This window comes from Furipterus horrens, unplaced genomic scaffold (genome assembly GCF_987537825.1).
Source record: "Furipterus horrens unplaced genomic scaffold, mFurHor1.1.pri manual_scaffold_6, whole genome shotgun sequence".
NCBI classification, from domain to species: domain Eukaryota; kingdom Metazoa; phylum Chordata; class Mammalia; order Chiroptera; family Furipteridae; genus Furipterus; species Furipterus horrens.
In genome coordinates, this window is record NW_028327176.1 from 155,218,399 (window position 1) to 155,240,590 (window position 22,192).

Below are 22,192 nucleotides of genomic sequence, written 5' to 3' on the forward strand. Positions count from 1 at the left end.
TTAGGCTTGACAGTAACATGGGTATGCTATTTTGTATTTCAGGATTTTAGTGTAAGCCTTAAGAAGTTTTTAAGAGAAATTTTAAATATGATAGCATGAATAGTTCAAGTTTTACATATTAAATATTTAAAATTTTTGGACAGGGGCAAGACATCCATAAATTTGATAGTAGAATTAGGAATATAATTACCCTGAAGGATGTACTTTCCTCACAGCACTATGGTCTATAAATGACTTTAGATTTCATTGCTTAACTTTGGATTTTACTTTAGACTTAACTTGATAATGTTATATCATGTGTATTTAAATAAGGTTGCTGTATTCATTTCAGAAGAAAAAAAATTCTTCAAACTTTGCTTTCAGCTTTATAAAAATATCATTGGCTTCCATTTTACTTTCTGTCAGGGATCTTGAATCAGCCCAATTAGATTTTTTCTTTTTATTTTTTTTCAACAATGACAGTAAACATTATCACTATCATTTTAAATAATTAGTATTCTCTTTAATTAGAGGACTCTTAAAATCAGGTTTAGGGATCCTGAAGAATCTAATAAAGATAGAAAACAGAGGCTAAATTTTGTATCTTATTTCATTGCATCCTGTTGGAGCTAAATCACATCAACTATACAGATGAAGTAGGTGAGAAGGAGCATTTCATGCATAGACATAGATACATTTCTCTCTTTTTTTTTTAAATCTCTGTAGAAGGAAAGTGATAGGGATTCAGGATTGGTCAGCAATGGAAGTAAATGAACGTTTGACCAGTGGACAGAATAAAGGTTTGTTCTTAGTCTTTTCCCTTCCTCTTCCCCTGCATACAATTTTCTGTATTTCTTTTAAATAAAGCTTGTATAGCACTTGCAGAAATGTAAGTGCTAACTCATCTCACTGTCTCCCTTTCTCCTGTCACTTTTAAACCTTTTATTGTTTACCATATTAAAAACCTACATTATCATATATGTCTATATAATACTCATTGAAACACATGAAATGTGGCTTTATATCAGTTCAGATTAAGAGGAGAATTGGAAAGTTTATACTCCAGTCATCTTTCATCATTTGGAAATTATCTGTGGAATCTTTTGCGATGATTATATGTACTCTGCTATGTCTGTAAGAGACCACAGAAGATCAGTGAGAGAAAATGGCTGCCTTCCATCTGCTTATGGTTCATTGGCACAAGATTTTGAAAAAGTCAGTGAGGTAGCATTGTGAATGCTCTTGAATGCTAGGCTGAAGAATTTGTTATGAAAGGTATTATGGCAAGTACATATTCTAGTGTTTTTTGCATGTGTATATGGTTATACACACACACTTATTTGCTTACAATTAAGATTGACACTCTTTAGATACCATTCATGCCCAAGTTCAGGAGATTTATTTTCAGCTCTTCGTACCTAGCACTGTGCATCTGCATAGGCTCCTTGTTCATCCCGTGGCTACTGTAACTATTTTCAAGCTTTTCACCTTAACCTCTCTAGGTGTCTGTTTTTTCATCAACACAATAAAAAGGTTGGACTAGGTTTTTAAGCTCCTCCCAGCTTCCAAGTTTATTCTTATGCTTGAGGTATTCTGCTCTTTCCTGTGGTCAGACAGTGGGCTTGGCTCCATTTAGTACTTACCAGAGACAAAATCCATACCAGGTGGTCATATGCCATTGGGGGGGGGGGGGGGATATGTAAATATATGTGGGTATTTGTCATTCTATATTCCCCTTTAACTTTGGAAAATGTGGTGTCTTTATTGAATAAGCTTCGGATGTTCAACCCTTTCTGCAAATAGTGTACTTATTTCAGAACAGGGAATCTGACTTCTGTTTGCTTTGTTAGTCACACAAGAAGCAATGTCTCGTTGAAAACAGATTGTAGAATCAGAATATTTTTTAGCCACACCCCACCCAATTGTGTACTTAAAACTATTTTTATTCTGGGAGTTTACTTGTAGCTGTTTGAAGTGACTAGTCTGTGGCTTTAAGATAAAATAACCCATTCCACTTAAAAACAGAGAGCCTGCTCTTTAAACTCAGTAACCTAAGTGATTTTTTAATATCAAATATGAATAATGTTTTTTGCACACCTAACATTTAGCTGCTATTAAGTTTGTCTTATTTATTTTTGCTTCTTCCCAGGGTCTTTAATTAATTCACCAAATATTACTTGAGTACCAATTATGTGTCAGGCATGCAGATAAAAACTAGATGAATAATGTATAGCCCTTACAGTGTATAAACAGTGGTTCTCAACTTTTTTCCCTACAAGCACAGTCCTGAGAGATATGACAGAATTTGTTCAATATTTGAGGTTAAGATAGTGGTGGTTCACAGACTATATTTGGAGAAGTTCTCCAGGAGATCATGATGGATTCCTAAGTTGGAATGCCTTAGTCTAATATCAGTGTTCTAATACCAGCTTATTAATATTAGCTACATGATTTTTGTTGTTTTGTTCATGTGGTTTCTAACTCTATTACAGAACATTTGTCTTCCATAGAAGTGGAGAGAATAGTTATAATGCATGCCTATGAATTGCCAACCATAGCAATTTCAAGCTACCAAGATCAAGACAGTTGGCTCACAAAACCTCTGAACGCTTACCAAGGAGCAGTACAAGCCAGCTCCCGGGCACAGGCAGAGAAGTCTGGCTGCTGTTACTGCCCTATCCACCCTCTGTTTTACCTCCTTCTAAAACTAACATTTTTAAAAACAATTTTTTAGGTTTATCCTAGTATTTAAAAATAGCTTATCTATTTAAAAATATATATTCATTTATATCCCCTTCCAATTTCTTAGCTAAATGTCATCACAATATACATACATAGTTCTGCCTCTTTTTATGTAACTGTTGATCTTGGAGATCATTATGTAAGGATGGGCTACAATCCTTTCTATAGCTACATAGTACTGCATTGTATCACGGTACCACGTTTTTGTTTTTGTTTTTCAGCCTTTCTCTGTGTTGATGGTCATCTGTGTTATTTCTTCTCTTTTGCTAATACAAATACTACTACAGTGAATAATTTTGTGTGTATATATATTTTTGCCTGAAAGTCTTTGGAAAGAGATTCGTACAACTGGGAATTCTGAGTTCAAGATAAATACATATGTAATTTTGTTATATATCATTAAGTTCTCCATAGGCATTGTATTATTTTGCATTTCCACTAGTATTGTGTGACAGTGTCTGTTTTCCTGCAGTCTCCCCGATAGGATATATTGTTAGATATTTGCTCACTTTTGAGGTAAAAAATTGGAATCATGGCCTAGTTGTAATTTCATTCTTCTTACTAAGCATGTGTTAGAGCATCTTCTTATAGAGTTCAGAGCATATTTCTAGTCCACTTTTTGTACGCGTTCTATATCTTAGGAATATGAACCTCTTTTCTGTGATAAAGTTTACACATATTTTCCCCAGTTTGTCATTTGTCGTTTTAGTTTGCTTATAAAGGTTTTTTTATTCTTATTTTTAAGTGCAGTATTCTCTGGTAAGATACATAAATTCTTGATTAAGAATATTATTGTTCTTTATTACAGACTTAGAGCTGCAAGGGACATTAAAGGTCACTTACTGAATCATTTCATTCTTCAGATTAGGAAACTAGTTTCTCTGTTAGGAATGTCTCATTCCCTAATGTTTAATCAAGTAAAGTTTCTAAAGTGAAGAGCTGTTGATGAGAGAGCCCATTGAGGGAAAACACTACCAACTAAGCTAATGTGTTCATCTCCTTACCCAAGCAGGAAACTGATTTTCCTGTTCCTCTAATCCTTCAGTCTTTTAACAGTGGAAATGGGAAAAGTGCCCAGAAGTTTAATTAGGGCACTTGGAGACCCACAGCTTCCACCACCTAGCTATACCTCATTCCTCTTGAAAAAGTGTTAAGAGAACATCCGTGGGTGCTATTACAGAGCCCAGAAGCTAAAAATGATCTGTTTGTGTAAATAGTCTCATGTGGTTTAGTGGTGAGATACCTGCTGAAGGTTTGAAAGGAGGAATTCATGCACAAAAACAGGTGTTTATGAAAACCCCTGACACTTCAGGCCAGGTCAAGAAAAACTGAGAGTCATTTACAGACTTTGAACAAGGACTTTGTATTCTATTTTCTATTACACATAAAGTGCTACATTACTTAAAGAATTCATAGTTTGTCCCCCAGGTGCTTAATGGCATCATTGTCTTTCCATAGTAACCTGCCCAGTTAAAAACATAAGAACTTCTTGTCTCCTTGGCCTAAAATCTGTACAGATCTGGGCCACCCAACAGGTTCTCAGCCATTTAAACAAATCCCTACTCTATTTACAAGCTCAGCAGTCACTCTGCTAAGCGGGAAGGAGATGTTATGTAAAGTGTTTTGTTTGAATCTCTTTGCTCCCCTGTTTACTATCATGCTTCAGAACAACGCCACAGTTGCCACCTACCTATGAGGCATGAAGTGCCTAGAGGGTACAAAGCACTGTTCTTGCAGATGGCAGCACAGATCACCAAGGAACCCTTGAGAATGATACTCATTCAGCTGTTAACTTACTCATAGTAGCAGTTAAAATACATCCCAGAGTTTTCAGTTTAAATAATGCTGGGTCTTAGTCTACTTAGCATTTTATCCCCTAAATTGGGAAACCTCAATATGTGATTCTTAACTTCAGAGAGTTTGATGGTTTTTTAAAAAAGATAGTGAGCTTTTATGAATTGATTTATAATTTGATTTCTCTTGTAATATATCGTAGGCAGCCTTTGACTTCTTCCAATGCTAATATTTTTTTAGATATAATATGTTAAAAATAATAACTTTGAGGACTTCTGGTCAAGATGGAGGCATAGGTAGACACGCTTCACCTCCTTGGGCAACCATAGAAAGAATTACAATTAGGTCTCAAAAATAATAACACCCCAAACCATCAGAAAATTGAGCTGTATGGAAGTTCGACAGCCAAGGATTTAAAGCAGCCACATTCATCCAGACAGGTAGAAGGGGTGGAGTCATGGAGATGTGCGAAGAGACGGTATGGTGCAGAGGGGGGCAGTGACAGAACAGACTGTCCTACACTCATGTGTGGTGGATAAAAATCGGGAGGGATACCTTGGGAGCGAGTGATCCCAGCTGTAGTCCAGGCCACACAGCCGAGGGTTCCAGCACCAGGAAGATAAAGCCCCATAACTTCTGCTGTAAGTAACAGTGGGGGTTGCAGTGGTGGAAGAAGCTGCTGGATTTTCAGGAGACTTTGTTTGAAGGACCTGCTTGGTCTTAGAGTGTATGAAAACCCACCCACTTCGGGGTTCACCACCATGGCAATGGCTGTAAGGGCACCTGTCACATATGGGAAGTGGGTGAAGTGACTGGATATGGGGCAAGCCCTGGACAGAACTCCAGAAGCCAAGCAGCAGCACTGTCCCTTCTCTGAGCCCTCCCCGCACAGAGAACCACAAAGCAGTGAAGCAGGTTGCCCAACCCTGTAATTATATAAAGCTCAGTCCCACACAGTGTACAGGTGCCTTTACATGTTACTAAGGGAGTCAAAGCAGCTCTACCCAATACACAGAAACAAACACAGGGAGGCTGCCATGTTGAAGAAACAAAGAAATATGAGTCAAATGAAAGAACAGAACAAAACCCCAGAAAAAGAACTAAACGAAACAAAGATAACCAACCTTTCAGATGCAGAGTTCAAAACACTGGTGATCAGGATGGTCAAAGAACTCATTGAGTGTAGCAACAACATAAAGGAAGAAATGAAGGTTACACTAAGTGAAATAAGAAAAATCTACAGGGAACTGTGAGTGGAGAAGAGGAAGCCAAGGTTCAAATCAATGATTTGAAACATAAGAAATAAGCATTCAACTAGAACATCAAGAAGAAAAAATGAGGATAATATAAGGATTCTCCGGGACATCTCTAAACGTACCAACATCTGAATCAGGGATGCCAGAAGGAGAGGAGGAAGAGCAAGAAACTGAAAACTTACTTGAAAAAATAATGAAAGAAAACTTCCCTAATTTGATGAAGGAAATAGACATACAAGTCCAGGAAGCACAGAGAGTACCAAACAAGTTGGACCCAGAGAGGACCACATCAAGATACATCATAATTAAAATGCCAAAGGTTAAAGATAAAGAACATCTTAAAAGCAGCAAGAGAAAAGCAGAGTTACCTACAAGGGGGTTTCCATAAGACTGTCACTGATTTCTCAAAAGAAACTTTGCAGGCAAAAGGGGACTGACAAGGAGTATTCAAAGTGATGAAAAGCAGGAACATACAATCTACATTACTCTTATCCAGCAAAGCAATAATTTAGAATGGAAGAGCAGATAAAGTGCTTTCCGGAAAAGGTAAAACTAAAGGAGTTCATCATCACCAAGCCATTATTACATGAAATGTTAAAGAGACTTATTTAAGGAAAAGAAAATCAAAACTTTGAGCATTAAAATGCCAATAAATTCACTACTGTCAATAACTGAATCTAAAAAAACAAACTAAGCAAACAGCTAGAACAGTAACAGAATCATAGATACGGAGATCATTTGTAGGGTTATCAACTGGGAGGGAAAAGTGGGAGAATGGAGAGAAGGTATAGGGATTAAGAAGCATAATTGGTAGGTACAAAATAGGGGGAAGTTAAGAATAGTATAGGAAATAGAGAAGAGAAAGGACTTATATGCATGACCCATGGACATGAACTAAGGAGAGAGGTCGCTTGAGGGAAGGAGGTTACTGGGGGGGAAATTGAGACAACTGTAATAGCATAATCAATAAAATATATTTTTTAAAAATAACAACTTTGAGCTAAAGAGTCATCTAATTCCTATCTTTAGTTCACTGCTGTCTTTCCACTGGAAAAATCATTTTGAGTTGTTAAATACAATGTAAAGAACTCAAGTATCATGTGATTGTATTGGCACCAAAAACCTTAAAATACATTTTAAATTTAGCATTATCCTTTTTTAACTAAGACTAGCATGCTTATCAAAGATCTTTTTCTCTCCAAATTTAGTTAAGTTCAGTACTGTGTATATAGAAAATTGTGTTCCAATATAAAGTTTCAGTGATATAACACAACTTAATTTGAGTCCATACCAATTTCATTATCTGTGTTTAGTATTTAGACAAAATTTCTTAGTGGGGCTGATACGGAGTGGCATTAGAATCTATACTTGATATTGCAAACAGCAGTGATAATTTACACTAATAAGATACATTTAGAATTTAATTTTTGGATAGTCATACTTATATAGAATTTTATATTTAGTATGAGTTAAAAATGACAGGGGATAGCCTTTGATTACAACTATGATGTTAATAAGAATAATTATTTGGAGATTTCCCATTTTTTGTCTGCATCACTGGTTGTGGTTTGATTTCCCTCATAAGGCTTGATTTCTCACATTGGTAAATATTAGTTTATAATTGCTTTTTAATTTCTTCAAAGTAAGAGCCATTTGTATAAAAGCTGTCTGTCTTTGATGCCCTGGTAAGGTACTTGAGTCTTCTGTGGGTCATTTCTTAAGTATCTTTCTGTGATTATCACTCTAATTAGATCTGATTCAACTTTGTCTTCAAATTGGACTTGCATTTATTGAATATTTTCTATGTGTCAGGGACTTTGTTTTTCTCATTTGACTCACAGGAACCTTTTGTGATAGTATTATCACTCTTATATTTTGTGTAAGGGAACTGAAGCCCAAGAGGTTAAGAAATTGTGCAGGTTCAGTAAGCCAGTAGGTGGCAGAGTGGAGAGTTTGGATGCCGGGTTCAAAGGCTACATTAGCGTTTTCCACAAGGTCATGCTATCAGGTATTTTTTAAATTTTTTAATTTATTTTATTTAATTATCATTTAGTCCCCTTATACCCTCCACCCCCAGCAATCACCACACTGCTTTCCATGTCCATGAGTCCTTTTTCCTTTTTAGCTTGATCCCTCTACCCCCTAACCTCCCTGCACACTTAGCGGTCATCTTGCTCTCTATATGAGTCTGTCTCTGTTTCCCTGTTAGTTCAGTTCATTCATTAGATTCCACATATTAGTGAGATCATATGGATTTGTCCCTCTCTGACTGGCTTATTTCTTTTAGCATACACAATGTTCTCCAAGTCCATCTATACTGTTGCAAAGGGTAAAAGTTTCTTCTTTTTTACAGCCAAGTAGTATTGCATTGTGTAAATGTCCCATAGTTGTTCTATCCACTCATCTACTGATGGACACCTGGGGTGCTTCCATATCATGGCAATTGTAGACAATGCTGCAGTGAACATAGGGGTTAATTTGAATTATTGTTTTGGGTTCCTTTGGATATAGTCCCAGAAGTGGGATCACTGGGTCAAAAGGCAAATCCATTTTTTTTAAATTTATTTATTTATTTGTTTATTTTTATGCAGCATGTCTGTCTAGGCCTCCATCTTGGCCAGAAGTCCAGGGTTCTTCCTGGGTTTCCTTCCTTTCTTTCTTTCTTTGTTAATTTTTAGAGAGAGGGGAAAGGAGAGAGGTAAAGAAACATAACTGTGGTTGCCTCTCACTCACGCCCCCAACTGGGGACCTGACGTGCAACCTAGTCATGTGCCCTGACTGGGAATCAAACCAGCGACAGTTGGCTCACAGGCCGACACTCAATCCACTGAGCCACAGTAGCCAGAGCCCATTTTAATTTTTTGAGGTATCTCTATACTGCTTTCCACAGTGGCTGCACCAGTCTGCATTCCCACCAACAGTGCGAAAGGAATTCCCCATTCTCCACATTCTTGCCAGCACTTATTGTTTGTTGATTTATTGATGACAGCCATTCTGACCAGTGCGAGATGATACCCCACTGTGGTTTTAATTTGCATGTTACTGATGATTAGTGACATTGAGCATCATTTCATATGTCTGTTGGCCATCTGTATGTCCTCTTTGAAGAAGTGTCTATTCAGGTCCTTTGTCCATTTTTTAATTGGGTTGTTTCACCTTTAAAGTCAATTAATATTTGACAGGCACAAGCACATACAATGAGCTAAAGATAGTTTATTCAATAAATTTTGTTGGAAAATTTGGACAAATACTTGCAGAAAAATGAAACTAGAACACCTTCTTACACCACAAACAAAAATAAATTCAAAATGGATTAAAGACTTACATTTCTGCCTTACGTCATTGCTTCTACAGTTTCCAAGAACTAGGACCCCTTTTTTCAGTAATTAAAATTAGGAATACTCTGATACATATGTAGTATTTATAATTATTTTCTATGAAAAGCAAATAATATTAACACAGGGAACGTATATGTATCTGCCACACAGGTTAAGAAACCTATATTACCCCTACTTTCTGAAGCCCCTGTGTGTACTTCCTGACTACATGCAGACACTTCCCTGTGTCCCTATTTAGATGACTCTGATAAGGGAATTTTGTGTCTGTTCCCTCTGTCTTCATAGAAAATATACCCTTCCACATCCTGCTCTCCCAAAACACACACATATATCTCATAATAACTTCCTATTGCATGCTCTTTCCTTTTGCTTAAAAGGAATTATATTGTATGTGTTTCTGCAACTGGCTTTTTTGATGTAACATTATGTTTTGAGATTTATCCATATTGATTTGTGTGGCTCTTGTTTATTCTTTTTTTTTTTTTTACTGCTGTATAGTTTTCCATAGTATGAACATATCAGAAAACTTTTGTTTGCAGAAGGATATTTAGCTTAGTTTTATTTGCTATTAAAAACGAGGCTGCTTTCAACATTTTTATACATGTTTCCTGACTATCCACAAAAGAATTTTTCTAGAAGTATACCTAGAAGTAAACTGTTGAGTATACATATTTCTGTTTTACTGGCTAATGCCTGACTGTTTACTAAAGCTGTTTTATGTCTTACCAGCAGAGCATAAGAGGTACAACTACTTGATACCATCTAAGTTTTAAGATGTGGCGACCAGTAGTTGTAAAATGCTGTCTCATTTGATTTTTATTTGTATATTTCTGATTTCTGATGAGGGTGAGCATATTTTCATGTTTATTGCCCATTTGTGTTTACTCTTGTTTTGAAAGCCTGTGTGTATCTTTATGCACTTCTGTATTCAAGTGCCCGTTTTTGTATCTTTATGCATTATTTTCTGGGTTTTTTTTTAAATTATTTATTTGTTTGTTTATTTTGAGAGAGAGAGGAAAGGAGAAAAAGAGGGAAAGAAACATCATTGTGTGGTTGCCTCTCACTCACACCCCCAACTGGGGACCTGACGTGCAACCTAGTTATGTGCCCTGACTGGGAATAGAACCAGCGACACTTGGTTCGCAGGCTGACACTCAGTCCACTGAGCTACACCAGCCAGGGCTGGGTTGTTTTTTGTTGTTACTGGTTTCTTAGCATTCCTTACATCTTTTGCATATTGATATTCATTAGCTATATGTGTTGAAGATAGATGGTGTCTTATAAATACATTGTATGTTACTAATATCTGGTCAAGAAAGATTGTATTTTTTTAAATAACTCAATTAAACCCAGTGAGTCATTTGTGCTATTTCTTCCCAACTTTCAGTTAAGACTCCAAACCATTATATAGTCAAGAAAAGACGTGGCACGTCTCTGAATGATGGTACAGATTATTTTACTAAATCTTTCTTTTTGATTTTCCTTTCTCTGATAAAGATACATGATCGTTCTTTTTATAGAATTTGCAATTCTAGTTTTACTTGCAGAGGTTTGACATATTTATTAATGCAAGTATACAGTCAGCATTTGAACTCAAGTAAAATTTATTTTCTCATACAGTAATTACTAGCACCACATAATCTTTATCGGAGTTCCCAGCTGGAGACTGTTTGCAGCTGAGGACTATGATCAGCATTTAATCACTGAAAAACCTTGTACAGGGTCCTGATTGTTTCAGTAAGTGATTTTCTGAGAAAAATACTGTAAATGGGACATGCTTCTAGTCTAGAAAATTTATAGAAATTCTGCTTTTCAGGAAAATGTTGAAGTTACTTGGACGAAAGATCTGTTACCTCTTATTTTTATTTCATAGCTTATTTGCAGTGCATGATATAAATAGAATTGATGCTGGATATTATTATTACTTTTATATTTACAAAACTTTTGTGGCAGCTAAATGGATACCCTTTCAAAATATGAAACTAATATTAGCACAGTTCACAGGTATTCCACTTTATTCTTCAGAATTTGAGGGACCAATTTTAGTAATTTAGTTTTTAAAAGCATGAATACCACAAACTCTTTTCTTATTAGACAGCATTTTTGCTTTTTTATAAAACCTAAAAAAATACAGACAACTTGTTACCTAGATATATTCTTAGAAAAAAAAGCAGTAGAGGTGGCACTGAATCAAAAAAACTTATTTTTAGTAACAAAAACAAAAACCACATACAACCTAATTTGACTACTAAAAGCATATTCTGCTTCGTCTCAGATTTCATATTATTTTATATTTCATCAGTGCTACTTCCACTCTTAAAACATACTAAATCAGCTTGTAACATGCTTCTGATATTTTGTGGAAATTTGTTGGAAACGGAAAATAAACATGTACAGGAAAATGAGATCCTTTATTTATAGTATGTGGTAAACTAAGTTTTGTATTTATAATAAGAAATGTCTTTAGAGACCTGGACATTTTGATAGAATGATAACTCAGAAAGGGTTGTGGCAGTGGCTTATAGGGAAGCAGGAAGGAATCAGTGAAGTAAATTTATAATATCTTCCCACACTGAAAAATATAATTTGGCACTGTTTTGCTTGTTTCTTTTCATCATTCGTTAACTGTCTTCTTCAGATTGAAGATGTAACTTCTGTATTTCCCAGCTCTAAGATATATTTTCTTATTCTACACTCCTTTGTTCTACATCTGTTTTTTCACAAGTGTCACTCTGAGTCTGTGGAAATCAGGCAGATGCTCCCAAACACCTGCATTAGCTGTTCTCTATGTTGCACGGTGGGAAAAGTTGGTGGTAATAGCATAGACATTTGGGTTTATATCTTATTTGGAAAAGGCTATAGTTCTATTGTACACATTTTGATATTACTGTGAAATTCCTGGAGACAAGTTTTTGTTATTTTGAGTAATATTTAGAAGTAATATGAAAATATCTGATACTTTATTCATATTAAATTTGACTCTAGTATGCATAATATTTGAAGGAATTGTCAGTAATATAGATAACATTAGTGCTCCATTTTTCTACTTTTTTACTTCACTTTTTTATTGTGCAGAATGAATTTGTTTATTACTTATAGATTTTTTTTTTTCCTATTAAAACTGCCAGGTCACAGCTATCCTTTTGCCATAGTTGAAGAATGGGAGTGTGCCATTTTTTAAGGCTTTTAATCAGCATTTTGCAGTGCCACACATTAGGTCTGTCTGGAAGGTATCCAGCCATGTACTATGAAAAATAAAGACAATTTTTGAAGAAGATACCAGAAACATTGTACACAGGACAGTGACACCTCAGTCCCCTTCAAAGTAGACACCTTGGGACCTCACACAGTTCTCCCAGTCGCCATCAGCTGTCCATTGTCTTTTCCTGAATCTCAACGACAGTCTGAAATCTTTTCCCTTTCAAAGGTGATTTTAGTTTTGGGACAAGCCAGAAGCCTCAGAGCACCAAATCTGGGCTGTAGAGGGGCTGAGTCACCTGGGTTATATGATGATGTTTCACCGCCATGAGATGTGATGCATGAGCAGGTGCATTGTTATGATGAAGCTGCCAATCACTAGTTGCCCGTAGCTGCAGCCTTCTGAATCACCTGAATAGTTTCTGCAGAGGAGTGTTCAAGCTTAATGCAGAATTTGATGCAGATTTGTTACTCTGCTGGCTCAGTCATTTTGAATGTGATGGTCACACAAGTACACATGCTCATTTGACGGCATCTACTGCCTCTACTAACTAGTACAGTGAACTTGTCAATGTTCACACATGCATTCCAGTCCACTCTCCTTGGCTGCCAAGTTACATTAATGTCATGCACACTCTTCTCGTTATATTAACAATGGTTGGACTTTTCTTGGACAGACCTCGTATTTGTGTAAATAAAAATATATGTATTAGGGCAAGTGATCATTTTATGGATAAGCCTAGGAAATAAGTCACTCAAAAATTAACTGTAGTAATTCATTTTATTATAATAAAATCAAGAAAGGTTATTACGAAGTGTCATTAACCTCAACATGGCTGAATTTGTAGTAGTGTTTGGTTGTGATATGTTTTCTCTATTAGGAATGTCTTAAATCTTTTTACAATCTTTGAAAAATAGAGAGAGAGATTAGGAGCTTTTGCATTGTGATTTTTCACATAAATTTATATGGTCATTTAGTTTTCTTATAATTAGGATATCCAGAGCATAGTATTACTGGTAATGGCCATCCTGTATTTTAATACTTGGATTTCTATGGCTCTATATAATTGGAATTTTTTGTAACGGAAAGTAGGAAAAAGTACATTTATTCTTATTATAACATTAAAATGTAAAGGAGAACACCAGCTTCCATTCACATACACTGAGCTACTAAATATGTTTCTTGAACTTGTTTTTCCTAGTTTTCCATATTACTTTAAATACAAGATTTTAAATATAGAATGCAGATATTTGAATGTATTTAAATTGACCTTGATTAACAGTAAGGTAGTAGATTACCTATTGCAAATAAACTTTCGGATGACTCTATCTTAGACTTCACAATAGTAATATAATCTTGAGGAGGACAGGGTGTGATAACAGGAAGTAAACCAGAGTGGTGAGTCAGTGATTTGTCCCTGACAACTTTGAGCTAGCTCACCATATTCCAGCCACAAATATGCATAATAGGAGAATGAGACCTCTGTTTGGCACAGAGTTCAAAATGAGGTTGTTTAAACAGATCTTGGACTGATAGCGTTGACCGTTCTCTGCACAAGTTTGTTGAAAGTTATTGGATTTGTTTTAAAATGTGCTAGTTGCCAGCTGTTTGGGACATGATCTGAGGAAAAAGGATTCACCTAGGGTATGATATTGAAATATTCTGAGTGAATGAATGTAGATATTGTGAAATTGAGTCCAGTATATGGTTAAAAGGGAATCTAGCAAATAAATAAAAAGTTATCCAGGCTGCAGGAAAACATTGGCTGTGTACTTTTTAAGTATGTGACATCAACCTGTAATTCTAGATAGCTTGTTAAGTGGACTTGATCATACTTCGACCTGCCTGTTGAAATAAAAGGGGGGAGAAGAAATTTCTTTGAAGCTCCATAGCATAAGTAATTAATTGGAGCTGCTTCACTCAAGATGGGGGAAAGAAATCCTTTTGATTTAAGCAAGGAAAATTCTTATCTGGCTAGTTGGAAATTTTCTCCTAAAAAAAAGGAAGTATGTACCAAGCATGCAGGAAAGGGTAGGTAAATTAACAAGAGTGAAGACGAAAGGAAATATTTTTTTATCTGTATCTTACAGTTTTTCTATAATTATGAGAACTTATTTCTTAAGCTTTAGTGTACTATACAGTCTTTCTGCTCTACATTGTTTAAAACTGAAAGAAAGTTCAGAAATAGATCTAAAGGCACTGCTAAATTTAGTATATGATAAATATAGTATTTCAGATCAGTGGAAAATGGATTACTCAATAAATGGTGTTTGAACAAAGGATAGTCATATGAAAAAAACTAAGTTGTGCACACACATCTAACACCAAAATAATTTCCACCAAGATGAAAGATCTGAACATAAAAAAATAATGGATAAAATTGCCATTAGCAAATGTGGGAGAAATATATATTTGTTTAATCCTGGAGTCAGAAAGCCTTTCTAAGTATGATCCCAAACCCAGAAACCATAAAAGAAAAGATGTATGAATGGGACAACATTAAAAACATTCTGCATGTAAGGAAAAATACAAGAAAAATGAAAGACAAATGACAAAATGGGAGAAAAATGTCCAGTTCATGTAATAGACAAGGTGCTAATAGTCTTATTATATAAAAGAGTTCGTTTAGAAAAATATTAAAAACAAAATACAGTATTCCCTCACTTATCACGAGTATTATGTTCTAGACCGCCCCCACGAAGTAGGAACCTTACATTTATTCTACACTCTTAAACCTATGTAACTTTAACAACATACGTATACAGTACCGCAAAATCCCACGATATAGCGAAAAATCATGATAAATAATTAAATATAATATTTTTAAAAATCCCGCAATATAGTGAGGCCGCAATAAGCGAACCACGATATAGAGAGGGACTGCTGTATTTCCCTCCCTGCCTCCCTTCCCCTCCCCTTCTCCTTCCCACCCCCTCTAGAATATCAGTGAATATATCCTCAGGTGAGGATTAAAAAAAAGTTGGAGATACATTGTTATAGACTGATATGGAAGGCCCTCCAAATATATTTAGTAGAAAAAATGTGTGTAGAATAGAGTGTATGGTAAACAGCCCTTGTGTAACATACACGTAATTGTATGTGTACCATAGAACATCTCATACAGTTTATAGTACGAAATGGTTGCCTTTCGAGAGGGCAGTTAGGTGGGTGAGGGATGGGATGGGAAGGAAACTACCTTTTTATTGTATGCTGGTCGTTAACATTTTGAATGTTGTAACGTATACAAGTATAATCTATTCCAAAATATATGATATGAAAAGACAAAAAGCAAAAGAGAAGAGAATGTACCATTTGTTTCCATTGCAGTGTATCATACATGCCCTCCAAAGATTGCCTGCTTTTCTGAGCATTAGAATATAGTGGTAAACACCTATCGTCCTAAAATTTAGTTAGTATTTTTTTAGCTAATACCGCTGAATCTTCCATTGCCTTAGGACTATCATTGCGAATATCAACTTGAATTATACTCTCAAAATATGGACATGTTAATAGAAGTGTTAATGATAGCAGTGTTTATTATATGTATTTTTTCAGTACACCAGTTTTTTTGTTAAGGAAGAAATGGCTGAAAGTTGGATGATTTATATAATCTATAAGTTACAGTTTATTCTAAGGAGTGTTGTTATCACTAGAACATACTAAAATTTAAGTCATGGAAATTGACAATGCTACTGCTCGTACTTTCCTAGACATTTGGATTTTTAGCCTAATTCATGTCTTTCTTAAATTTTTCTTTATTATAAGACAGGCATATAATCCATGGATAAACACAGGTGGACAGTAAACCAACAAAGTTCTTAAAATATATTTTGTCTGGCAGGGCATTTTGGGGTAATTGCACACTTGGTTCAGAATTTGAAGGTGTACGTGATATTATTAGCTATTTCAACACAATTTAAATTATTCAGTGAGTTCTAAATGTTAAAATAAGAACTTTTTCATAATTAGTAGCTTAAGTAACTGTTTTCATAATTATAAAATTTCGGAGCAGAATAGGCCATTTCTACATATTAACTTAAGCTTCTTCCCACTGTGTATGACAGGAAATCGAATAGACGGTGTGTTTCTTTACTAGAATGACTCCGCATTTTTAGGATGATTATCTTTTAAATTATTTTCTTGCCTGTACTAACAGAACACTGACCTATTCAAATATTACTCTAGTAGGATAAATAAGTTGAGTCTGAGATGGAGTTTTCCACACAGTGGTATTTGAATGGGGAAGTGTATAGCACTATTGCTTTTAACAAAGGTGAACCAAAGGACAGCTGTCAAAAAGGGTAGGTAGACTTGGAGAAATTGTTATTTTCCCAAAATGCCCCATTGCTTAGTGCAGACACTGAATTTAAAAAGGAAATACATAGTTGAACTTAATGTTGGAACACCAAATCAGTGTAGAGATTGGGGAAGAACTTGAATCTGGAATCTCCATGTGAAATAAATTGTGAAAGAATTGTAGAATCGGAAAGCCTGAAGATTCTTAGACATCTTTTTTGGCCAATCTCCTTTCTTTAAAGATGAGAAAATTGAAAAGAAATTTGAATAACACAAAGAATCAGGATTGATTCATGGCTTTTATCTAAAGTCAGGTATTCCTCCTCACAGGTAGGTACAGTTAAATGTTTTGATACAGTATTTTACCTTTATTCCCTATGATAGCTCCCTTTGAAGATTATCCCAAACTATTGTTGAAGACCTGAAAGAAGGTTTGTGGGCCATGAAAGATGAGAATTAAAAGCTAGATCATACAGTTTTGTAGGCCCTGGTCTGGTCTTTTACAAGGGCAATGGGAGGCCAGGTTTAAAGGATATTTGTAGAAGTGACCAAATTAGAACTGGGTTTTTTAAAGATTATTCTGGGGAATCAATGGTCACTAGGACATCAGTTAAGAAAATGGTGTTTTGGACTCGAATGATATAGTGTAGATGAAGTGAAATAGTTGGATAAGAGTAATATTTTAAACACTTTACTAATTTCTAGAGATTGGAGCATTAATCTAGCAATATTTGGTAAGCTTACTTTTGTTTGATGTTGTTTGATGTTGCTTGCTCTTGTTGCTCTCTGTCATATATTCTGAATGTAGGGAAGCTGGGGAGTCTTTGACATATGCATCTCTCTAATAAACATCAAATGTGATGAGTTTGGGAATATCACTTAAAATTATATTCAGTGTACACAGCATTTGTATTTAAATATTACATTTGATTGGCGTTTAAGTTTTATAAACAATTTCAGATTATATGATTTTTTTGATAAAATAGTGAATAAGATTACATTTTACAACATTTTTTAGCACTTAAAAATGTTATCTTTTACCAATTGAAACCTCAACATATCTGGATTTACATATCTTTTTAAATTTGTTCAAGGGTTAGAATTTGCAGTTCCTGCTTATAATTTGTATCACCTGTCCAGCTCTTGATTTGCCTCCGTACAGTTATTGTGCCCATCTTCCCACTGCCCTCAGGGACTGAACATCACTCTTCTCTCCCCCTCTGTCTAACACTATTAAGGATGCTCATATCAGGATGGTGTGCCTTCCATTGAGCATATCAGCCATCTTAAATCCCATTGATATAAGCAAATACATTTTTACTATATATATTTTTCTTGGCTAATAACACGGGTAGAAAAAATTTTTCAATTTTTACTGTTTTTGGTTTACACCCTCCAAATTACCGTGTGATTAAAAGGCATTTGTAGAGCAATATTTTATTCCATTCATTCATTTATTTACTCACTTGAAATTATTAAGCTTTTCTATGCTGTTCGTTATTTAAGTTTACTAACATGGGGCTACTAAATTTAAATAATTTTATGTGTTCTCTTAGTATGCTGTTAAAATTCACAAAGTTAACAAGATAACAGTGCACATCGACTAATGCTGGGTTGTTGAAAAATGTGATCTTGGGTTGTTAAATATAGGGTTAGGCTTATAGATAGCGTATTGGAAACCTTTTTTTTTTTTTAATTTATTTCTTCTTCCCATTTATAATGGGAATGAAATCTGTCCTTTTTGGTTTTTCTATAATAAATTGTCGCTTTAAATAAAACTTTAAATTTTAAAAAGCAGCAACAAAATACTTCGCTAGAGCCTGTAAATAATAGCAGCTCTTTTTTAAGTTACTGAGACATTTACAAACTGGTCATTTTGTCTCATCAGATATTCTTTTGTTTCTGGAGCACCAAGGTGTTTATTTTGGCTTCTAAAACTTTAGAAGGACATGTTATTTGGGGAGTAATTGATGCCAACTTTATTAAAAAACACCTCTTTTAGTTTACTAAGCTACTTCTTTGACTAAGTTGCAGGGTTACAGTGACCCAGTTGATTCTCGTACACCAGTCCTTATAAAGGAGAAAGAGAAATGGAAATTTTGAAGGACATGGAGTTTGTGAAGTGTGCATTTCATAGTCTACTCTAAAAGGAGGCACTGTGTTCATTCTCATTATACTTTTAGTACAGTCGACTTCTGAAATGCAAATGTTAAAGTAATTTGAAGATTCAGAATTTGAAATGAGACTATATGATTGGAAAATGTGGGAGCTCTTTGATTCTTTTTCATCTGTTGGTGATTAGAGTTTTAACACCGTAAAGTAGCACACAACAGTTGACTAGTCAACTTCTTTTATTAATACTTAACTTCCTTCTCTTTCATCTTGGCCTCTGCACCAAGAGATAGATCCCTTGGCCTCTTCTTTCAAAAATAAGAGAAGACATTAGATAACAACTTTTTCAGTTTCTCTCCCCTCTACCTTTAATTTTGTCTATGATGTTGATTATGCATATTACTACCATGTCAGAGATTGACGTGCCTTGCTTTTCTCCAAGGCAGTCCAACTCCTGTATGCTGAATTCATCCCCTTCTGTCTCACATGGGGCTTTTATTCTGACATTTATTCTCCATCCTATCCTTACTGTATCCTTATGTAAATCCCTTAACATATTCAAGACTTTGAATGCTATGAAATGAAAAAAGAAACCTTCTTAAAGCCCTGTAATTCCTTCCCCTCTTTTCCTCTCTCCTTTTACAGCCATACCTCTTGGATAATGACACCACATTTTTATATTTCCTTTTACAACGCTAATGCTATTCTTGGCACCCATAATTAATAAGGTCCATCAGAAACTCCAACTTGCTAGGTCCAGTGATCTATTTTCAATAGTCACATTATCATTCTTCTAAACATCTAACTTTATAAATCACTCTTACTCAAAACTCACTTTTCTCTTGGCTTTCTTACTACCTCTGTTCCTTGTCTCCTTATCAGCTCTGACTTTCTTGTCTTATTCCTTGATTTCTTTCTTCTGCCTTGCTCATCCTATGACTGTTGGGACTCCTAAAGCTCCTATGTGTGGTTCTGTTCTTTGTACTACAGTGGTTACTTGGATGGCCACACTCATTGTCACAACTTTATTCTCCATTTATTTACATGCTGATTTTTCCCTTTTCTGGTTTCTACCTAAGATCTATTGCCTCGTCTCCAGACCCCTATTTCCAGCACCCTATTGGAAACTTAACTAGATACAGGGAGTTAGGAACCAGGAGACTGTTGTAATTGTCCTGATAAGAGATGATGTGGAAGTAAACTCAGGAGTCTCGGCGGGGATAGAGAAGCTAAGTGTTTACAAAATATAGTAAGGAGGTGGAATCTACAGAATGTTATACTCCATTTGAATGGAGGAGTGGGAGTGAAGGAATGACTTTGAGGTTTTGAGCTTGGTCACTTGAAGGTTTGTGACTCCATTAAGATTTGGGGTACAAGAAAATCAGCAGGTCTTTCAAAGATGATGGTTGTATCTTTGAACATGTAGAGTTGGAAATACCTGTTTGATTTCAGTTATTTATTTGATGTGTATGACGATAGTGTTTAAGAGAGATCTGATATGGGGGTAATGGGTTTGGAAGAAACCCATCTGTAGGTGGACAGTGGAAGACATGGGAGAGAACACAGCACAGTAAGTGAAGAGAAGGCTAATGTCACGGCTTTTTATAAACACTCTACTCATGTTTCCCATCTTGTCTCTAGCTGTTTCTCCGCATCTTCACATGTTCACATGTAAACTTTGTTGTAACCATGACATTCTCTTAATGTGCCATGTTCTTTTTCCTTCATCTTAATACACACTGATTATTGTTTTAATCAGAGAAGGAAAACTCTGACTCCAAAAAACCTCCGCTGCCTTGCGGCATACCTCTTCAGGGGAAAGGCTAAGGGAGTAAACCCCGACAGAAAATCCGGAGCCGGAGTCCCTAAGGCGGTTTGACGTTGTAGTCAACACCGGCAACTCCTGCGGCGCACCTGAAGCCAAGCTGTATTGACTCCGTCTTTCCCTTGGACCCTTCAGCTGCGAAGAGAGGGGGGGTCTGCTGCATGGGCAACAGCAGACCCTCCATATCACCCTGCCCAGGCTCTGTAGCTTCAGCTTCACTGGAGAGGACACTCCAGCGTCATCGCAAGATGTCTATTCAACACGGGAGGAGACAGATACCGTGTCACTCCCGAGTCGGACTGCACAGCCATTCTCGGCGGTGCAGATAGACTCTTAAGAAGCTACACCATCGTCTCTCGAGATGGACGGCTGCCGACGATTGTTTTAATACCCCCGGCCCATCTGGTGAATTTAATCCTCCAAAATTTAACTTAAATAACATCTCCAGGAAGCTGTCATCAGGTTTAAGCATTCCTCTCTCTCTCTGCTCCCACAGTGCCCTGTGATAGCACTTGGCACATTTTTCCCTGTGACTTATATGTATAGATAGTATCAGTCCCACTAGACTATCCTCTATAGACTTAAGACATGTATTGTCAAGTTTAGGGCAAAGTTTACTTATTTGTTAAGGTAATAGAATTTTTAGTAGCACATTTTATGATTATATGCCTCTTTAAATTGATAATAGAAGTAACTTTAAAATTAATGCCTGGCCATGTTAATATTTAAACATGACTTTTTAAAGGTCCACTAAGAAAATGCTTTTGAGTTCTTGATTAAGCTCTGTGAGCTCACCAGAGAAAAGAACCAGTAAATTTAAACAACCTATAATCCCCCTCCATACTGCTAGTCTTATTTTTGTAGTATAATAAAATACAGAGAAATGATGGCTTTATACTTTACCACTAGATGGCTGAATTACATTGCTTTTGGAAAAGAAGTAAAATCTTAATGACTCAAAGTAGCCTAATATGTAGCATTTAGCAAGATGTATCTGATGCTTAAATCTATATATATGTATGTGTGTGCACATATGTACACATGTATGTCCACCCATAAATAATGTAATATTTGAATAGTCAAGTTAATTGAAATTAAGAATTGTTTCTCAAAAACTTGTATAAAGTATAACCTTGTGTGATTTTTGCTTTAATTTATAAGATATATTATCATAAGACATATAAAAGGCCAATATACTTTAAAATTATGTCTTAGGCAGAATATCCACACATATCACCTCTAAAGTGTCACAAACACCTTGAGGGTGAATTTAGCTCTGTTAGAGAACTGGTATCTTTTGTCAGATGAGTACATTCACTTGATCATTCAACACAGTTTTGTAGAGTCTCTGTTCAATTAAAGTTCAAAATGAAACAAAAAGATAATACACTATTTCTTTATTTAAATATTAAGTTGTAAAACATTTTGCTCCAATTTTTAAGTCTCTCCTTGAATCAACTCTTGGTTATCAACCCCTGTTTTTGGTCAGGCTTCAGGAATATATTAAGTTGAACTACAAGACTTGCCACTTTGATTTATCAAAAAGTCAAATATCAGCAGTTTCCTGTAATTCAACCTAATACACAACTTTTGTTTTGTTTTGTTTTAGTAATTTTTGTTTCTTACATTGATTGCATGCAATGACCTGAAT

The 22,192-nt window shown here is 35.5% G+C and overlaps 1 protein-coding gene across 2 annotated transcripts in view; it reads left to right on the forward strand.

Annotated features, from left to right (window-relative positions):
- The window catches only part of NT5DC1 (5'-nucleotidase domain containing 1), a 113,281-nt gene that overhangs the window by 22,172 nt on the left and 68,917 nt on the right, over positions 1 to 22,192 (forward strand). The window lies entirely within an intron of this gene.